The 12,531-nt window shown below is 35.6% G+C and overlaps 1 long non-coding RNA gene across 2 annotated transcripts; it reads right to left on the minus strand.

The window, feature by feature from the left end:
• Positions 1–8,490: 8,490 nt before the first annotated feature.
• On the minus strand, positions 8,491–11,629 carry LOC145431023 (uncharacterized). Of its 2 annotated transcripts, XR_013911401.1 has the most exons (3): positions 11,240–11,629; positions 10,922–11,058; positions 8,491–10,835 (listed from the first exon to the last, which is right to left on the minus strand). It is a non-coding gene; the product is annotated as an uncharacterized LOC145431023 (long non-coding RNA). The 2 variants fall into 2 exon arrangements; XR_013911400.1 differs by having other exon boundaries at positions 8,491–11,058.
• Between the last annotated feature and the right edge of the window lie 902 nt (positions 11,630–12,531).

Genomic DNA, 12,531 nt, shown 5'->3' on the forward strand with positions numbered 1-12,531 from the left:
ATAAAAAGCAGAAATACTATAATTTAGCAGAAATACTATATTAGGCATAAATCCTATGAAAAGCAGAAATACTGTATTTAGCACAAGTACCGAAAAGTACCAGAAATACTATGATTTAGCAGAAATACTGCATTTAGCACAAGTACCGAAAAGTACCAGAAATACTATGATTTAGCAGAATAGTAATAACTTATTGAAACACAAATGCACAGAGGGACACACAAACACAGGCTCTAATCCAGTCAACCAGTCTAACTATGTTCAATTTAAATCCTACAATGACATGCTGTCAAATAAGGGCAGGGTCCTCTCTCTCCCACTAAACACACACACACACACACACACACACACACACACACACACACACACACACACACACACACACACACACACACACACACACAGGGAGAGAGGACTAAGTTTCTAGGTCAGCCTGGGAGCTGCTGAATTTGAATCCACCAATCAGAGAGGCTGTTTACGTTTTCCCGCCAAAACAGGAGCATTTTTTTACACACGCAGCACAGAGACATAGACCTGCTTCTTTCAGTTTATTTCACATAGTGAGGATTCCCCTCAAACAAATGACCATAATTTCCTAACCATAGGGGATAGAGCGGTCATTCTTACACCGTTTTGTTCAGAAGAGATGGGGGAATCTTCAAGTGTTGACAATTTATCATTAAAATATGAATTTTTAGAGATATATGACATGGATGACTTGTTGACTTAGAAGCCACGAATTCCCCAATATGCAAATTTGAATACCTGGAGCCCACATACATGATTGGCTGGCTGGGAAGCTGTGCAGGCCCTGATTTGTGGATTTGAATTCCTCAGCCCTCAGATATGATTGGCTGGCTTAGAAGCCATGAAGGCCCCAATATGCAAATTTGAATGCCTCAGGACACATATATGATTGGCTGGGAAGCCGTGCAGGCCCTGATTTGAAAATTTGAATTTCTCAGTCCTCACAGAGGATTGGCTGCCTGGGGACCTGGCAGAAATATATAGAAATACTATGATTAAGCATAAATACTACATTTAGTAGAAATACTATGTTTTAGCACAAATACTATAAAAAGCAGAAATACTATAATTTAGCAGAAATACTATATTAAGCACAAATCCTATAAAAAGCAGAAATAGGATGATTAAGCATAAACACTACATTTAGTAGAAATACTATGTTTGAGCAAAAATCCTATAAAAAGCAGAAATACTATATTAGGCACAAATCCCATAAAAAGCAGAAATAGTATGATTAAGCATAAATACTACATTTAGTAGAAATACTATGTTTTAGCACAAATAGTATAAAAAGCAGAAATACTGTAATTTAGCAGAAATACTATATTAGGCACAAATCTTATGAAATAGCAGAAACAGTATTATTTAGCACAATAGTAATAAGTTAAATAGAAAAATTGGAAAAGCAAAATGGACAGCTGAAAAAATGCTGAACATGCTGAGGGTCCCTCAAATATACTTGTTAAATGAAAAAAATCAGCAAAAAAATGCACAGGGAGAGAGAAGTAAGTTTCTAGGTCAGCCTGGGAGCTGCTGAATTTGAATCCACCAATCAGAGAGCCTGTGTACTTTTTCCCGCCAAAACATGTGCCTCTTTTTACACACGCAGCACAGAGAGGCACAGGATTATTGCAGCCTATTTCTCATAGTGAGGACTCCCCTCAAACAAATGACCATAATTTCCAAACCGTAGGGGCTAGAGCGGTCATTCTTACACCGTTTTGTTCAGAAGAGATGGGGGAATCTTCCAGTGTTTACAATTTATCATTAAAATATGAATTATTAAAGATATTTGACTTCTAATGCACCATAACTGAGTAGAGCGAAGCAAAAACTGCCTTGACTTGCCCTCAAACAACGCTTTGTGACTTGAAATCTATTTGGAGTATCGATATCATTCTTTCACCGTAAGAGACAGCAGGCTTTGGTGAACAATCATGGAAATTTTCAGGTCTCTGTGGAAATCCAACAAAAAGTTATGACGAGAGAAAAAAGTGGTTCATTTCCACAGTTTTAAATCTGAAGAAATCTGAGCGAAGGACGAATTTCCTACCCTCAAACAAGTCCAACTCATTTCAGAACGGTAATAGGTGAGAAAGAAATTCTTGAATTGTGAGCGTCAGGGGTGTCTGAAGATATTCGGGGACAAGCCTCATGTCTTAACTTTGCTTCGTTAAGGAGATATGACGATTCGAATATGCCTCTCATTACAGAAATCCAGCGGTGATTTTGAACAAGCTCTCCATTCACTTTATATGGAGAGTTTTCTGACATTGTGTTGGTCTGAGGAGATTTGCGAAAATTCTATAAATCCCACAACAATGATAGTGACATTTCCTGAAAGCCAGCAAAAATACCTACGTTTTGATGTATAATTTGTGGAGGTTGAGTGAAAATTGAGCAAGTAGCAAACAGTTGTTCGGACATGAAGAGAAGACTGCAAAAGCTTCAGTGACACACTGGAAGCCAAGAGCATAGCAACCATAACAACGCATGTATTTTGTGAAAAATCACAATTGTGCAACTCAAAACTTTAAGAGGCATAAAAGTAAAACGGTAAAAGATTTGAAATAGCTGAATCATACCTGAATAGCCCAATAATTTGTGAACATTTTAAAATTTGAATGGTTGTTCTAGGCGAAAGTATGAGGAAGTAGTTAGGTTTCAAAAACAAGCAAAATTTAGAAGAATTTTGGAAGTTTTCCATTCATTTCAATGGGACAAATTAAAGGAAAAAAGTGGAATATTTTAAAAAGTATAATAGCAAAAAATAGCAAAAATCATAGCAAGAAAGAGCAAAAATAGCAGAATAGTTTAAAATTTGAACGGTGAAAATAGCATAAAAATTGTGGAAGTAGTTAAGTGCCAAAAAGTGTACGGAAGCAACTGGAATAATAATAATAAAGTATAAAGAATAAAGAGAAACAGGAACTCAATAGTGTGGATGCTTAAAGCATCCACACAACTAGAAAAATTTGCATTTCCTGCGAAAATGCAGTGTGGATGCTTAAAGCTGAAGCTGTATGCAAAAAGTAGCTGAAAAAGCTGAAAAGTTGCAGAAATTGTAAAAACTTTGCAGAAGCAAAAGAACTTTGCTAAAATGGAATAACTTAGCAGAACTGCAATATCTTAGAGGAAACATAATACTTGGCAGAAATACAATAGCATAGCAGAATTTAGCAGAAATATTGTAACTTACCAGAAACATGATAACTTCTCAAAAATACAAGAATTTAGGAGAAATAGTATAAGATAACAGAAAGAATATATTTAGCCAAAAATACTTAAACATTACAGAAACACTATGATTTAGAAAAATAGTACAACAGAGCAGAAATATTGTGATTTACCAGAGACACTGTGATGAACTATGAATATTGTAATTTTAAATTGAGACTATGTTTTAGCACAAATATTATAATTTGGCAGAAATACTATAATTTAGCAGAAATACCATATTAAGCACAAATCCTATAAAAAGCAGAAATGGTATGATTAAGCACAAATACTACATTTAGTAGAAATACTTTGTTTTAGCACAAATCCCATAAAAAGCAGAAATACTGTACTATGATTTAGTAGAAAAACTATAATTAATCAGAAATACTAAATTTAGCAGAAATACTATATTAAGCACAAATACTATGAAAAGCAGAAATAGTATGATTAAGCATAAATACTACATTTAGCAGAAATACTATATTAAGCACAAATCCTATAAAAGCAGAAATAGTATATTAAGCACAAATCTTATAAAATAGCAGAAATAGTATGATTTAGCACAATAGTAATAAGTTAAACAGAAAAATTGGAAAAGCAAAATGGACAGCTGAAAAAATGCTGAACATGCTGAGGGTCCCTCAAATATACTTGTTAAATGACAAAAATCTGCAAAAACATTTATTACAGCCACACAATCACAAATATGTACACATGAGGAAACACACATGCACAGAGAGACCCACACACAAGATCCAATTCAGTCAACCAGTCTAAATATATTGAATTTAAATCTTAGAATGAGATCATCCCATTAAAAGCCTTTCTCTCTCTCTCTCTCTCTCTCTCTCTCTGTCACACACACACACACACACACACACACACACACACACACACACACACACACACACACACACACACAGGGAGAGAGAAGTAAGTTTCTAGGTCAGCCTGGGAGCTGGTGAATTTGAATCCACCAATCAGAGAGGCTGTGCACTTTTCCCCACCAAAACAGGTGCATCTGTTTACACACGCAGCAGCACAGAGAGACACAGGATTTTTGCAGTCTATTTCTCATAGTGACGACTCCCCTCAAACAAATGACCGTAATTTCCTAACCGTAGGGGCTAGAACGGTCATTCTTACACCGTTTTGTTCAGAAGAGATGGGGGAATCTTCAAGTGTTGACAATTTAATATTAAAATATGAATTTTTAGAGATATATGACATGGATGACTTGTTGACTTAGAAGCCACGAATTCCCCAATATGCAAATTTGAATGCCTGAGACCACATATGTGATTGGCTGGCTGGGAAGCCGTGCAGGCCCTGATTTGTGGATTTGAATTCCTCAGCCCTCAGATATGATTGGCTGGCTTAGAAGCCACGAAGGCCCCAATATGCAAATTTGAATGCCTCAGGACACTTATTTGATTGGCTGGGAAACTGTGCAGGCCCTGATTTGAAAATTTGAATGTCTCAGTCCTCACAGAGGATTGGCTGCCTGGGGACCTGGCAGAAATATATAGAAATACTATTATTAAGCATAAATACTACATTTAGTAGAAATACTATGTTTTAGCACAAATATTATAAAAAGAAGAAAAACTATAATTTAGCAGAAATACTATATTAAGCACAAATCCTATGAAAAGCAGAAATAGTATGATTTAGCAGAAATACTGTATTTAGCACAAGTACCGAAAAGTACCAGAAATACTATGATTTAGCAGAATAGTAATAACTTATTGAAACACAAATGCACAGAGGGACACACAAACACAGGCTCTAATCCAGTCAACCAGTCTAACTATATTCAATTTAAATCCTACAATGACATGCTGTCAAATAAGGGCAGGGTCCTCTCTCTCCCACTAAACACACACACACACACACACACACACACACACACACACACACACACAGGGAGAGAAAAGTGAGTTTCTAGGTCAGCCTGGGAGCTGCTGAATTTGAATCCACCAATCAGAGAGCCTGTGCACTCTTTCCCTCCAAAACAGGTGCATCCTTTTTACACACGCAGCACAGAGAGACACAGGATCATTGCAGTCTATTTCTCATAATGATGACTCCCCTCAAACAAATGACCATAATTTCCTAACCGTAGGAGCTAGAACGCTCATTCTTACACCGTTTTGTTCAGAAGAGATGGGGGAATCTTCAAGTGTTGACAATTTATCATTAAAATATGAATTTTTAGAGATATATGACACAGATGACTTGTTGACTTAGAAGCCACGAATTCCCCAATATGCAAATTTGAATACCTGGAGCCCACATACATGATTGGCTGGCTGGGAAGCTGTGCAGGCCCTGATTTGTGGATTTGAATTCCTCAGCCCTCAGATATGATTGGCTGGCTTAGAAGCCACGAAGGCCCCAATATGCAAATTTGAATGCCTCAGGACACTTATTTGATTGGCTGGGAAACTGTGCAGGCCCTGATTTGAAAATTTGAATGTCTCAGTCCTCACAGAGGATTGGCTGCCTGGGGACCTGGCAGAAATATATAGAAATACTATGATTAAGCATAAATACTACATTTAGTAGAAATACTATGTTTTAGCACAAATACTATAAAAAGCAGAAATACTATAATTTAGCAGAAATACTATATTAAGCACAAATCCTATAAAAAGCAGAAATAGGATGATTAAGCATAAACACTACATTTAGTAGAAATACTATGTTTGAGCAAAAATCCTATAAAAAGCAGAAATACTATATTAGGCACAAATCCCATAAAAAGCAGAAATAGTATGATTAAGCATAAATACTACATTTAGTAGAAATACTATGTTTTAGCACAAATAGTATAAAAAGCAGAAATATTGTAATTTAGCAGAAATACTATATTAGGCACAAATCTTATAAAATAGCAGAAATAGTATTATTTAGCACAATAGTAATAAGTTAAACAGAAAAATTGGAAAAGCAAAATGGACAGCTGAAAAAATGCTGAACATGCTGAGGGTCCCTCAAATATACTTGTTAAATGAAAAAATCAGCAAAAAAATACACAGGGAGAGAGAAGTAAGTTTCTAGGTCAGCCTGGGAGCTGCTGAATTTGAATCCACCAATCAGAGAGCCTGTGTACTTTTTCCCGCCAAAACATGTGCCTCTTTTTACACACGCAGCACAGAGAGGCACAGGATTATTGCAGCCTATTTCTCATAGTGAGGACTCCCCTCAAACAAATGACCATAATTTCCAAACCGTAGGGGCTAGAGCGGTCATTCTTACACCGTTTTGTTCAGAAGAGATGGGGGAATCTTCCAGTGTTTACAATTTATCATTAAAATATGAATTATTAAAGATATTTGACTTGTAATGCACCATAACTGAGTAGAGCGAAGCAAAAACTGCCTTGACTTGCCCTCAAACAACGCTTTCTAACTCAAAATCTATTTGGAGTATCGATATCATTCTTTCACCGTAAGAGACAGCAGGCTTTGGTGAACAATCATGGAAATTTTCAGGTCTCTGTGGAAATCCAACAAAAAGTTATGACGAGAGAAAAAAGTGGTTCATTTCCACAGTTTGAAATCTGAAGAAATCTGAGCGAAGGACGAATTTCCTACCCTCAAACAAGTCCAACTCATTTCACAACGGTAATAGGTGAGAAAGAAATTCTTGAATTGTGAGCGTCAGGGGTGTCTGAAGATATTCGGGGACAAGCCTCATGTCTTAACTTTGCTTCGTTAAGGAGATATGACGATTCGAATATGCCTCTCATTACAGAAATCCAGCGGTGATTTTCAACAAGCTCTCCATTCACTTTATATGGAGAGTTTTCTGACCTTGTGTTAGTCTGAGGAGATTTGCAAAAATTCTATAAATCCCACAACAATGATGGTGACATTTTCTGAAAGCCAGCAAAAATACCTACGTTTTGATGTATAATTTGTGGAAGTTGAGTGAAAATTGAGCAAGTAGCAGGAAGTTGTTCGGACATGAAGTGAAAATTGCAAAACCTTCAGTGGCACACTGGAAGCCAAGAGCATAGCAACCATAACAACGCATGTATTTTGTGAAAAATCACAATTTTGCAACTCAAAACTTTAAGAGGCATAAAAGTAAAACAGTAGAAGATTTGAAAAAGCTGAATCATACCTGAATAGCCCAATAATTTGTGAACATTTTAAAATTTGAATGGTTGTTCTAGGTGAAAATATGAGGAAGTAGTTAAGTTTCAAAAACAAGCAAATTTTAGCAGAATTGCTGAAGTTTCCCATTCATTTCAATGGGACAAATTAAAGGAAAAAAGCTTAATATTTTAAAAAGTATAATAGTTAAAAATACCAAAAGTCATAGCGCACATTAGCAGAAGAAGCAGAATAGTTTAAAATTTGAACGGTGAAAATCGGCTGAAAATTGTGGAAGTAGTTAAGTGCCAAAAAGTGTACGGAAGCAACTAGAATAATAATAATAATAAAGAATAAAGAGAAACAGGAACTCAATAGTGTGGATGCTTAAAGCATCCACACAATAATAAAGAACTAGAAAAATTTGCATTTCCTGCGAAAATGCAGTGTGGATGCTTAAAGCTGAAGCTGTCTGCAAAAAGTAGCTGAAAAAGCTGAAAAGTTGCAGAAATTGTAAAAACTTTGCAGAAGCAAAAGAACCTTGCTAAAATGTAATAACTTAGCAGAACTGCAATCACTTAGAGGAAACTGTAAAGCTGAAGCTGTCTGCTGAAAATAGTTGAAAATAGCTGAAGAAGCTGAAGAAATCAAAGTCAGTGTTTAAAACGTTGCTGAAATTTTAATAACTTTGCAGAACAATATCAAGTTAAGAAAAATGTAATAACTTAGCAGAAATGCAATAATTTAGAATAACATAACTTAACATAACATAACAAACAAAAGTAGTGTAACCTAGCAGGAATAATATAATTTAGTAGAAAATTAAAAACTTGGCAGAAATATTACAACTTATCAGAACTGCTAGAAATTTGCAGAAATGTAATAATTAGGCAAAACTGTCAACAGATAACAGCTGAAAATGCTGAAGTAACCTCAAAGTTACTTGTTTAACTGTGAAAAATTACCAAAAACATTAGAAAAGGAAGAAAACGTGCCAGCAGATAAACTAATGTGGAACAAAACCAAGGTAAAATTGCGAGTTTGCACAGCTGGTGAAATCTAAAAATGGCAAAAAAACATAACAAAGGCAAGACCCACACAAACAACATTTAGGTAATAAATGCACAAGATGCTGCAGTCAGAGATTAAAACACCCAAAAATAATGTTATTGAAATGCCAAAAAGTGGCAGAAAGTTTAGAAAGTAGAAAACCAGTAGTAGAAAAGTAGAACATTCAAATATTTTTAGAAACATATGATACAAAATATTTACTCAGTTGTTTCCAATGATTACAATAATGGCATAAAGAAATAAAAATACCATTTGGGACAAACAGAAAAATATTAATAGAAAATGCAAATCAAATTGATCTAAAATCTATACAAACAATTGAAGCATCTGTTGGAATTGTGAACATATCCTTGTTTGCCATGTTTATGTTTATGGCCCTAAGATGCGCAGACACATGATAGGCTATTAACTGCAAAAATATACACATATATAGCAAGTGAGAGACAAAAATATATCCTCTGATTTGCTGGAGTTTTGTGTAAATACCATTTGGCAAGGATAAACAACATGTTCCTATGCCACATTAAAATTTTCATAAGCTTAATTTTTTCAATTAGTTTACAGTTTCCTGATTTGATGATAAATATGGTACCAATCTACAAAATACTGTCAAAATGAAGTCCACATTGTGATATATTTGAGGTGTGGAGAGTCACACAGCTGAACAATCGATTTGCATATTTAAAGAAACAAGGATCAAATAAAGAACATCGTTGTGGAATAAATTACAGTGAAAAATAATCACTGCTTTGCGTTAGTGAGTGACTTATGATGAGGTATTAATTGGCTTAACTTTACCTCTAACAGCTTTTCACATAGTGCTGTGACCAGGGTGAAATCCATCATAAAGTAACTGTAAACAGTAGAACCATTAGCATGAATGTCATGGTTCTACTCTGATCAAAACTCAAGTCAGCTGTTTGACCTGATATAAAATGATAAAGAGGAACACATATAAATGACCTTTATGAACTTTTCAAAATGACTTTATATGTCTGACCCATTATCTATATATATTACAGCAGCGGTCCCCAACCCCCGGGCCTCGGACCGGTACCGGTCCGTGAGTCGTTTGGTACCGGGCCGCGAGAGATGAGGCTCAGGTGTGAAATGTATAGTTTTCAGGGTTTTTATCGGTTTTCAGCGTTATTTTGTTATCGTTTTTATCGTTTACTTGGTTTTCCTGGGTCTTTTCACGTGTGTTATGAATAAATTTTCTTTTTTTCAGTACCGGTACTAGTTTTATTTTGTTATATTTATCCGCGACACCTTAAAGGCCGGTCCATGAAAATATTGTCGGGCATAAACCGGTCCGTGGCGCAAAAAAGGTTGGGGACCGCTGTATTAGAGCAGATGTGGAAAACCACTGTTAGACCTACTCTATACTAATGTAGTTACTGACACCCCATACTAAGGCAGGATTCATACAAACACACATTATTTATTCTCTTAAACACTTTCTTTTTTCACATTTTGAGATTGTGTAATTTCTAAAAAGAATACATGTAATGGTTCAATAGATATAGTTATTTAAATGTCCATAATAATCACATGATCATTTTTGTACATCCTACAATCCAGGATTTAGAGCTGTGTGTCTGTATGAATTCAGCTTGCTATACTTATAGACTTAGATATATTAATCCACTATTTACCCAAACAAGTTACATTGTTTGGGTAAATAGATTGGGTTTGTTCTACAAAATAATTATTCAACAATAAAAAAAAAACACAAAAAAAATCTGCACATTAATCCAGAGTTCAGTTTCATATGTCTGATATTGTTAGTTAAATCTGATGACACAAACACAGTCAATAATTCATTGCTAGTGTGACATGTGGTCCTTTTTGCCTTTGACCAATGATATGCTGGGTACTTGGACCAGTTTAGTATTTGCTGTCACAGAGGAATGTTAACCAGAAATCCAGAAGATAAAACTTAAAAAAAATATGTTAATTGCAAACATGTTTTTGCTTAGTAAAAGGATTGAAATTACATGGAAACTGTCACCTTAAAGCCTCATTGTAAATATCATCACAAACAGATGTTTTCCACACAGTTAACAAAGCTCCACCACATCCGATCAGTGCACATAAATCTAAAAGAAAACAAAAACAAATAAAATAAAATAAAAAAAATTAACACAAGGGAAGACTTTTGATTTAATAACTAAGCTTAAAACAAGTGTTACCTTTGAATATTTGTGGGAAAAATCTGATGCTACCCCAAGAATACAAAGCCACACTGGAAACGATGACAGGCTTGCAGCCCTGTGTCTTCCTGGAGTGAGGTGCCTGATCAGTAGCAGTGAGTTGACAGAAGTTGGTGTCTGTAAGAGTGGCCAAACACTGATACTCTGTCCACTTGAGTAGAGTCTAAGAAGCTGGAATGCAGGCACACTGGACGAGCTTGTTCTAAAAAATACAGAAAAAGGAACATTTTATTTGTGTTAAGGCCTAAAAACTACAAATAAGTTATACAATGAACAATGTTGAAATACCTTATAGGTGCTGCAGGCCACATAACCAGAATCCAGAGCAATCTCACAGTCACATGATGGTGAGGAAAGACATGAGCTCTGCAATGAGGTTTGAAGGCCTCAGTTGGGACACGGAAGAACTCAGAAGACAGCAATACCTGCACAGAGAGACAGAGTAGAAAAAGCATAGATTTGTAATCCGTAATGTGAATTAAAACTCAAAAAGTGTCAACAAGTATAATCATTTGAGTGTGGAATTATTTATCCACTAAACAGGATTTTAATTAATTAATTGAATTAAAAACACTGCCATTTTTTATCAAAGATAAAGAATCATACCTCTCTCTGCTCTGAGGATCACTGAGCATCTCTGACAGGAAATAGTTTCCTCAGTAGGAGTCATCATTCATGGTCTCAGAGGTGTGTAGTGTGGCAGCATCATGACGGTCTCCAGATCAGGCAGGAGGTCAGGTGATGGGTGTGTCATCTTCTCCATTGAAGACACACTGGTATAGCAGTTCATAAAACAGCAGTCTCTGTGTGGCATGTGGTTATCTGTGCAGTCCAGCACTGATGGATCAGGTTTGGCTTAGCAGTTCATGAAGATGGTGTTAAGATGTTGTTGTTTCAGCTGAGGATGGTGAAGTTTGAAGGTTTTCCCACAAAGGAAACAGGACTGTGTGTGCCCTGTCTGAAAAAAATACATCTACAAAACATACAGTGCTTTTAACACCACCCACCCACCCTCCCCACCCACCCATCTCTGCCCCCAAGTGTCTATATAATGCTGGTATGGGGTGTCAGTTACTAAATCTAATTAGTGCGTCAGAAAGCGGGGGCTACACCTAAAGCCCCCGCTTTCTGATGTCTTTGTTTATTATCAGCTTTTTCCAGCTGCTCAGAGAATTCTGACTTGGCCTTTATCCACCCAAACCCAAACCCACCCAGATAAAGGCCAAGTCAGAAAATGGATGCAGAAACTTTCCATGTACTTCTAAATCAGTTTTTATACAAATTCTGTAAGCTGTAAAAATGTTTTTCTCTACATAATGTATAATTATAGACATCTCTGTTAGCCTGAAGATAGTTTAAAACTTTAAAAAAAATTTACCTGTAAAACATGATAAGCAAAACCTCATTCATCCCAAAAACATTTGATTCTACAAAATTTACTATAATCAAGAAAATATAATTGTCTGTATTTATTCATGTGACCCATAATAAATACCTGCATTTATCTGGGATTTATTTATTTACTATTTCATATTTGAAAGCATCTTTGAGGGGAAGATCTCGTTTGTTGAGATACATACGTCAGAGTAAAAAAAGTATCAAAAAAGGAGATAACAATTAACATCCATGAAAAAATGTATAAGTAGATTTAGTCATTTAAAACATGAGAATAAAAAATAAATTATGTCCGTTTAATGCAGTATATTTCAGATCTGAGGTGCATGATAACAGAAAGCAGATCTCCCGGCTCTGCATGAAGTACAGCCATGATTTGGTGAAATGATTAATAACATTGCAATAAGAAAGGGTCTTCTTACAGACAGAGTAGGGAAGACAATTTTTTCCAATGAAAAATCTTTTTCATACTCTACAATCAGTAAACTCTGTAACAAACATGA

This window comes from Astatotilapia calliptera, chromosome 9 (assembly GCF_964374335.1).
Source record: "Astatotilapia calliptera chromosome 9, fAstCal68.1, whole genome shotgun sequence".
Lineage (NCBI taxonomy): Eukaryota > Metazoa > Chordata > Actinopteri > Cichliformes > Cichlidae > Astatotilapia > Astatotilapia calliptera.